Source organism: Eptatretus burgeri, chromosome 9, assembly GCF_056783735.1.
Source record: "Eptatretus burgeri isolate ZD-2024b chromosome 9, Ebu_testis_v1, whole genome shotgun sequence".
NCBI classification, from domain to species: Eukaryota; Metazoa; Chordata; class Myxini; order Myxiniformes; family Myxinidae; genus Eptatretus; species Eptatretus burgeri.
This window is the reverse complement of record NC_140969.1, coordinates 57568851-57577989: the sequence shown is the minus strand read 5'-3', so window position 1 is coordinate 57577989 and position 9139 is coordinate 57568851. Positions and strand designations below refer to the sequence as shown.

Sequence of the window (9139 nt, the reverse complement as noted above, 5' to 3'; positions counted from 1 at the left end):
CTAGATAGACGGCCGGAATTGCAAAGTGGCACAATGGCTGCACTTCTGTGGCAGACTCTGTCAAGCGAGTGCAAGTTTGGGAAACCGCCAATGTGGGATTAGAAGTTGGAGAGACAAGGAACCTTCAATCTTAATCTCTATCCATTGCCATGTGCTACAATGCCTTGGGCCCCAGCTTGGCAACTGGTGAGTGACGAAAAAACCCACAAGGCCCAAACACGAACCAAAATGGATTGATGATGTGAATGGTGAGCGTAACCATTATCGGATTTTGGCTGCGCCATGCTATGAACATCCATCAGACTATTTACGTAGCATTTATGCGCGGCAAGCTGCTGATTGGCAAACCATGGGTATTTCATTAATGTGTGGCTGCCTTACCGTCACCGATGGGAAGCTAATCTCTGGCCCCGTTATATTGATCATTTGAGTTGACGTCCCCGCACAGGCTTGGAGGCCTTGGTGGAGGCCCATTTTTGGTTCCTTTCGTTGATCATTTCCTCAAAGCCGTAACGTCTTGAAATATTTTGACAAGTGAAACAGAGGCTTTTGTTTTGTATTGCCATGCATCAGTATGCGCTCGCATCACCTTGTCAATAGAAAGTTTAACAAATGATTTTGTGAATTCACAGAAACAGCTAAACACAGCATGCTGATCAGGTGACATTGTATTGAACATCTGACAGAAACGTGTACATAATTCCTCAAAGGCACAGATTGCACAGCAGATGTTTCAATGAAATTATGTACCCTATATTGTTATAAAATGCTTGTCCATCACAGAAATGACATCCCAATTTGGGCAACCTATGCCACTGTGCAGGAAGGAACATTGCTCATCGACACTTTTATTATGCAGCATTATACAATGGAACAATTAAATAATAACATGATTCAGAAGCCTGAACACTACTCAAATATTCAGAGCACGACTGTTCATTATCAGTGAAATCAAAAATTTCAAAGCTTTTTCTTTTTGACACTTTAATATCCCAACTAAGCTAACAATGCTTCGGCCAAGTATTGACAAAAAAGCCAATACTTACATGACCTCAAACATGCACAGACTATTCTGGAAGAATGTATGTAGAGGGTATACACTTTAGAGGTGTGCAAATAAAATCAGCAAAATGTAAATTCAGAATCTATTCCAGTTAGCCAACTCAAGACCATGTGACTGTGATGGGAGACCAAGAGGCATATAGACAAAGCAGAAATAAGCAGTCTTTATAGATTGCCTCACTCATGTACATCTGAAAAATGAATCTTACCTGCACTTTATAAGAGAACCAGTATGTTGACATCCTTTTCCTTGTCAGCCCTTTGGAGCATCCCAACCAGAAGAAACAATCGCTCCCTATTGAGACCTAATTATGTCTGGTCCATCATGCAGTACAGAGGGAGGATTCAGATATGTAATAGTGCAAAATAACCCTTGCAGAATCTGTTATGATGGCTCTGAGAACGTCGTTAAAGCCATAAAACTGGCATCTGGTGAACAGCCTGAAAACTGCCTACGTACTCCAGTATATCTCTTTTACAATAGGCCCTTAGGTAAACGTCTCAGTCTGCTGCATGCACAAACACAATGCAATTGAACAAATTACTGATATTTATTGAAAATTTTGCTTTAAAAATAATGCAGAATATGTTGTATTTTGTTTCGGACAGCTTCTTTGTCAATTTCATTGTAATATCCAGGTAGTGGACAAAAAAAAAAGAAAACACCTGGATAAATGAGGTATGTCAATCAACGGCTTCCGTACAGGTGTGGCCCACGTGTTCGTTAAGCAAATAACATCCCAGCATGCTTAGGCTCATGTATTAAAATGCTGCACAGGCTTGGTTGCCTTTAATGGCTGCAATGGCTGCAAGAGAAGACTCCTCAATGCCCCCGTCCAAAGAGCACACCATTGAGCACAGAGCACAATGGCTTGCTGCGCATGACACTGATGTTTTCTATATGCCATGGCCTTCTCATTCACCAGATCTGAACCCAATTGAACATTTATGGGATATTCTGTAATGACACTTGAGACAGTGCTTACCACCTCCATTAAACATGTGTGAGTTGATTGACTGTCTCGTGGAAGAATGGTGCCGCATTCCTGATGCTGGTGGACTCTATGCCACTGCGCACACAGCCCGTACTGACCGCATTTGATTGCCCAACGCCCTACTAAGTGACTTTACATTGGTGTTTCCATTCTTTTTTTTTGTCCACTACATATATGTATATATGTATGTATGTGTGTGTATGTATGTATATATATATAAAGACCCACCCATATCTCTCACCTGTCAATGGAGGGAATAGCCAATCAGCTCTCACTTAATCAACAAAACCCAGGTGGCTATGATTATATAAATAATTAACACCTCCCACACTCCTCGAGCCGAATCTGCTGCATAAAACAACCCAAGAAGGCTGACACAAGCTAAGTGCTTTGCTGTTTCAAATCCTTCCCAGAATTTCTCCACAGCAATAAAGATGTTCACACATCGTACACATATGAGAATCCCAATGCTGGTGGTCCAACGCCCTACACAAGGTAAGTGCAAAGCTCTTACCTTTTGTTGGCCTTCTTGGGTTGCTATGTGCAGCAGCTTTGGTAAGAGGAGTGTGGGAGGTGTTAATTATTTAGATAATCAGAGCCACCTTGTTTTAGTTGATTAGGTGAGAGCTGATTGGCTATTCCCTCCATTCACAGGTGAGAGATGTGGGTGGATCTTTATTATTTAAGTATTGACTGCTTTTGAGATTTGCACATGGTACATGTTTGGGAGCCTCATTGGTATGCATTTTTGTCTGCGCTGTCGCTGAAGATTTGCCAATAAGCGATGAAATCGGTCTGGCAGCTGAGGGGGTGTGCAGCATTGGGATTCTCATGTGTGTACGGTGTGTGAACGTCTTTATCGCTGTGGAGGAACTCTGGGAAGGGTTTGAAAGAGCAAATAGCTTATTTTGCGTGGGCCTTCTTTTGTTGCTTTATGCAGCAGCTTCGGCTTGAGTTTGGGAGATGTTTTTTTATATATACGAGGTGTGTTCAAAAAGTATCCGACCTTTGTTCATAAAAAATACTTGTATCCAGATACAACAAACTTGCATTAATCTCCTTCAAAGTAGTCCCCTTGGGATGCCACACACTTCTCCCAACGGTTCTGCCACTGTCGGAAGCAGCGCTGGAACCCCGTTTTTGGGATGGTGTGCAGCTGGTCTGTAGAATTCCACATGATGTCTTCTCTTGACTGAAATCTGGTACCTTTCAGGGGCATTTTCAGCTTGGGGGAAAAGCCAGAAGTCACACGGAGCCATGTGAGGAGAGTAGGGAGCCTGACGAAGCACAGGTGTGTTGTGTTTGGCCAGGAAACTCTATCAAATGTGAAGAATGGGTGGGTGCGTTATCGTGATGGAGCTACCAATTGACCGCTGCCCACATGTCCGGCTGTTTGCGTCGCACAGCATCATGAAGGCGACGCAGTACCTCTTGGAAGTACTCTTTGGTGATGGTTGTGCCGTGTGGTGCGTACTCGTGATGAACCACGCCACTGGAGTCAAAGAAGATGGTCAGCATGACTTTGACATTGCTGCGGACCTTCCTTGCTTTTTTTTGTCCTCGGGGATGTTGGATGCTTCCATTGTGATGACTGGAACTTGGTTTCTGGGACGTACCCATAAACCCAGGTCTCATCGCCAGTGATCACTGTGTTGAAGTTGGGATCACTGTTCAGTCTCCAGCATGTCCTGTGCGATCTCCAAACGGAGTTGCTTCTGCTCGATCGTAAGCAGCTTTGGCACGAACTTCGCTGAGATTCTCCTTAAGCCCAAATCCTCAGTCACAATGGAATGAACGGATCCAATGCTGATGCCCGCCTCGTCTGCAAGTCCTCTGATCGTGATTCGACGATCCTGCATCAGCAGGGTCCTCACTTGGTTAATGGCGATCTCATTTCGGGATGTTGAGGGCCTACCAGAACGTGCTTCACTTTCCACTGATGTACGACCATCTTTGAAGCGGTTGTACCACTCTTTTATCTGTGTGGTGCCCATTGCTTCTTTCCCGAAGGCCTGTTGAATCTTGCGGATCGTTTCCACTTGGGAATCACCAAGCTTTACACAAAATTTGATGCAGTAGCGTTGTTCAAGTTTTTCCGCCATTTTGTCAAAAACGAAAATCCGACGGCGCTCACTTACACTTCCTCACTCATCGGCGGTCTGTCGGTGACTGACAGCTTCTGCAGGCGGGAAAATATTCACGCATACCAATTAGGATCGCCTACATACGTGCACCAAACCACGCCTCCCTAGCTTCATTTGTTTACACACGAATAATTAAGGTTGGATACTTTTTGAACACACCTTGTGTGTATGTATATATATATATATATATATATATATATATATATATATATATATATATATATATTTATATATATATATATATATATATATATATATATATATATATATATATATATATATATTTATATATATTGTTTACGGCTGTGAAAATTCGCAGAACACCATAAAGGTTCTTAGTGAGTTATGCCGATAAGTGAGTGTTCAGATAGGTTTCCCCACTGTTGTTTAGAGGGATTTCTTCGTGTTACCCGGACTGTGATTCTTTGAGATAGTGTTTTTCTTTTCCTATCGTTATTTTGAACCAACCACATCTCCACCACCATTGCAACAACCAACATAGCTCCCCTTAACCACAACGCCACAACCACGATCGCCTCTACCGCCAACCACCTAACCACCTTCGCCGCTACGCCAGCTATCAATTCCCTTCTTCTCCACGGACACATTACAACCATCTCTCCGCATTCATTCAATAAATGCGAGCAAAAGGAAACCAAAGGAACTTCGATGGCACGCGGATTTTTTCCCGCCTAATATTCCCGCCTGTTTTCTCCGCACTTGGTGTGGGGGAAAGGGCGAGGCAGATCGTTCGCCATTGGTCGGTTCGTGGAATGTGGCGCTGGGAACGGAGGAACGCCCTTTTTCTGGAAGCTTCTCGCAGGAACTGGAAGGGGGAGGAGCAAGGGGTTGGACCCCAGGGGATATCAGGGCGGACAGGCCGCGAGCTCGAAGAAGGAGGGGTGATCATGTGGGTTGTTGTCTCTTCGGGAGAGCTTCGTCTCTTCGTGACATTGGTGCTTTTGAACGTCGTCGAGCCTTTTGTCGTGTGTCTTTGGTCGTCGTCGTTGTTGTCTCTTCGGGAGAGCTTCTGGATTGCATTGGTGGTTTCAGGTTCTTCGGGGTCGTTGGTGGTTTCGTCATCATCGAGCTCTTCTGGTCTGGTGATTGCTGCTGCTTCGTGGTGGTTCGATCTCTAGGTGCCTTCCCTCTGGGCACCAAGTCGTGAGGGTTGTGTGCGGTGGTCCAGGGTCAAGGCGCACATGAGAGGAGAGTGCCGGAGAGAGCTCGCCGACCGTCACACCACGAGGGTGCAAGTAACCAGTGTCGGTCTCGTGGGGGCCATTCGGTCAGCCAGGCTTCACGCACCTAAAGGTGTACGGACCCGGTCTGTCATCCTCATCTTTTGGGGGATGGCCCTTTTCTTTTGGGCTTTGGAATGAATGTTGTGGCGCCGAGTCTAAGATGTGGAACTGCTTAAGTGCCTGTAAATTATTACTGCTTATATTTGGTCGTTGTGCTTTCCCTTGCTTTTGCTTTGTCTGTATACGTGATTGCTTTTGTCTCTTTGCATACGTGTATGATTATTTCATTGCCTTGTTTGCATACGTGTTGTGTGTAAATTATAAATAAATGTGCTTGGTTGAAATGTACCCCGGTCGTTGCGTCCTCTCCCTATTGGAAATGCCATCTTGCATCGCGGAATAAATAGTTGGGTTTTAAATACCCGTTCAATAGAATCGGATCCGGCGAGGTCGGCCATAATACCTGCTCGGTTATCACTGCAGAACGGAATGGAACGCTTAAGCGGTTCGTGTCCCAAGCCGACCTGCGTCGAGGTACGGTCGCCCGGTCGGCTGCCTGCGCAGGTACTTAGGTATATCGAATTCGGCGAGTGACCCTATCTTGCGCGGGTAGACAATTGGCTCGGCTGTGGTGGGGATTGGAAAACCACCCGTGACTGGTTTCCGGCGTTAGCTCCGGAAAGTCACGACTGAATTGTCCGTCCGGTGGGCGACGCGGTTGCGATTAGAGAAACGTGGCCGATCGCACGCCGGTGGGCACGAATTTGTAACAATATTTATATACATGTATATATCTATATATTAAAAAAACTCTCATCTTGTATGTTTGTATGTATGCATGTTCCCGAAATACAGCCAAAATCCCTACAGGATAGCGCAAAAATTTTAGGGCCACCTTACTCACCACTCTCCTGCGGTGTGTTGTATCAAGTTTCGCTCAAATCTGGCAACGAAAAAATTATTAAAAAACCAATTCCGGATTCATTCAAGTACTCTTCGGGAGTATTTGATCAATGCAAACAACCTCAGCGGTATAGTTTGCTGGAGCTATCTTTTTATTGAAATGATTTTTTTATCAACCGCTCTCACAACGGGTTCACGGGTCATCCATTATGTGTATAAAAGCCTGCCAAAAATTACGCGATGGAATTATTTTATTTGAAATATTCAGAGAATGGAAGATATGATATTTTCTAGCAAGAAAAAGCGTTATTTCAAAACGCTACAAATACAAATGTTACCCTGTTTTCATTATCTTCCGGGACCTTTCATTTTGAGGGTACAGCCTCGTGAGCATACCAAAGCCTGAAGCCTCGACTTAGTATCAGGTGTGCTTATATCTTCCTTATTTATAAGACCACGTGTATGTAAATGAATACTCTTTTTCTCTGCACACGTTACACATCACGTGCAGCGAATTTCACCTCCCTGTGCCTTGTATTTAATGTTATATCGTAAACGCTTCTGTACACTGACTTTGAGGCCTGGTTGCAAGTCAATGTCTACATTTCCAAAAGAAGAGACGTAATTAGTCTTTAATGGAAAATGTTTTTCGAGTTTTTTTTATCCTGAAAAAAGACTGAAGTGAACACACGGTCATGTTAAAAGATTGGCCTTTAAAATCCTTCTTGAATCGTCCTTTTGAAGGGGGACAGATGTCACACAAACAAAAACCAAACACACTGTGTGTGTGTATGTGTGTGTGTATGTGTGTGTGTATGTATGTATATATATATATATATATATATATATATATATATATATATATATATATATATATATATATATATATATATATATATGGAGGAGTAACGAAGGTCTCCTGGCAGGGGCCGAGGCCCCGCCCCGGAAAGGTGGGCTGGAGGACCCTGTTCAATCGGAGGCGGACAGCGAGGTTCGTTTTCGCCAAGGGCCCCTCCCCGTGGAGAGAGGCCAATAAATCTCCGAGACTCTCTGTAAAAGGGGTCCGGTCGAGTTTGCTTTCATGGTGGCTGTAACGGGTCGAGTTTGCTTTCATGGTGGCTGTAAGCAGTCTGTTTTGTTTCACGGTGGCTGTGCGGGGTTCTGGAGTTTCACGGTGGCTGCTACAAGGAGTTTTAAGGAAGGACAGAGCGACTCTGACCTCCCTCCCTGGACCCCGATTGTTCACCACCCAATCTCTGCCACGAACCACGAGTCCCTACGTGCGACTGGGAACTCAAACTTTGGCACCCCCGGGTCGCTGAGGCTCCCTCCGAGCCTACCTCCTCCGTATGGACGTGGGGAATGCCCTTGGCAGTGTCCCCTTCGATGCCCACGTGGCATTTTGGTGCTCCGGGTCCCATTTCCGTGGACTTCCCATGCCCATTACACTAACTTGGTCCCTTGGACCCATGGCCTACTCTGGCCGACAACTCTGGTGCCCAGGGGGCCCTATACTCAGTGCGCACATTTCACCAGCTGTGCTCCCAGCCAGTCAATAGACTCCTGCACCCTTTAAAAGGTTTTGTGCCTTCATCCAACACCAACAACAAAACGACATCCATTTGCTTCATTTGACTAACCCACAAATTAACATTACACTAACCCCGGGTTCCCTTGGGTGGGATTCACTCCTCCCCCCCCTCAATCTTTCATTTGCACCATGCATTCCACATTCCACATCATCCTCCATTCAAAAACATGATCTTTTCTTCCCCCATTATCCTATTCCCCTCCCAAGTCCACCTCTTTCCAAATTTCTAGTTTTTCCTTCCTCAGAGTTTGCTTCTGTGTCCATGTTGTCCACTCCATGAGTCCTCCCCTTCCCCTTATTCTCCACCGCATTACTCATTTCTCTAAGTCTCCCTGTACTTTGTTCCTCAACCCTGCCATTACTGTGTTTCCCCCCTCTCTTTCTCCTGTTCCATTCATTATATTGCCTCCTGATCCCTTGTGTTTTAGCTCTCTCTCAGGAGCCTTGACTTTGTATGCAAAAAAAATAGATTTCCTCTCCTTCTGCTGCGGTGCATCCATTGGTCATTGTGCAATGTTTCCTCCTTGTCCATTTGGTCTGTTCATCCATTATCCACTGCTGTTCTGCTCTTCCATGAGCCTCAATACTTGCATAAAAAAAATTTGTGATGGTGTGTGCAATGCAGTTCTGAATGAAAAGTCTTCAGTGGAACATACAGAGAGGATTTCAATAATTCCATGGATGTCCATTTCAATTCTATCCCAGAGTATTTGTGTTCATTCAGTAACTCAACAGTGCAGACGTCTTGCAGTACATGCTCCAGTGACTCAATGACCTTTCAGTACCATCAGCTAACACTGCAGATCCATCTATCCATCCATCCAGCCATTGGGACTATACTCTGCACAGACCATTTGTGCTGCTGAAGCTGTCTCCTGGGCTATTGGGCACAACCCTGGGTGGGTCATCACTCCAACACAGGATACTCAAATGGCCCAGTCATCCCAGCAAGCTGGGACACATTTTGCCAACCTCAGAAGGATGACAGGCTGAATGAACCCCACTTGGTATTAATTCAACAGCCAAGCATGATTTCAACTCAGGATTCTAGGATCACAAGCCCACCACCCTAACAATTAAGCTAACACCAGGCATGCACTGAAGATTTTGAAACATATTCTCATTGGAAGACCATCTTTTAGTTTCTCTGCATGTCACATGCTGACATGGATCGACTCGCACATTGCAGTCCTTCATCAG

General features: G+C 45.0%; 1 protein-coding gene across 38 annotated transcripts in view; it reads left to right on the top strand.

The window, feature by feature from the left end:
• Positions 1-9139, top strand: part of LOC147020161 (CUB and sushi domain-containing protein 3-like) — a 1491173-nt gene that overhangs the window by 398168 nt on the left and 1083866 nt on the right. Inside the window, exon 1 of one of the 38 annotated variants that reach the window (XM_085895241.1) lies at positions 6553-6773. The exons of the other annotated variants lie outside the window; for them this stretch is intronic. The gene's annotated coding sequence lies outside the window, so the exon portion shown is untranslated. Of the gene's footprint in view, positions 1-6552; positions 6774-9139 lie in introns of those variants that run through there. 38 annotated transcript variants of the gene reach the window in all.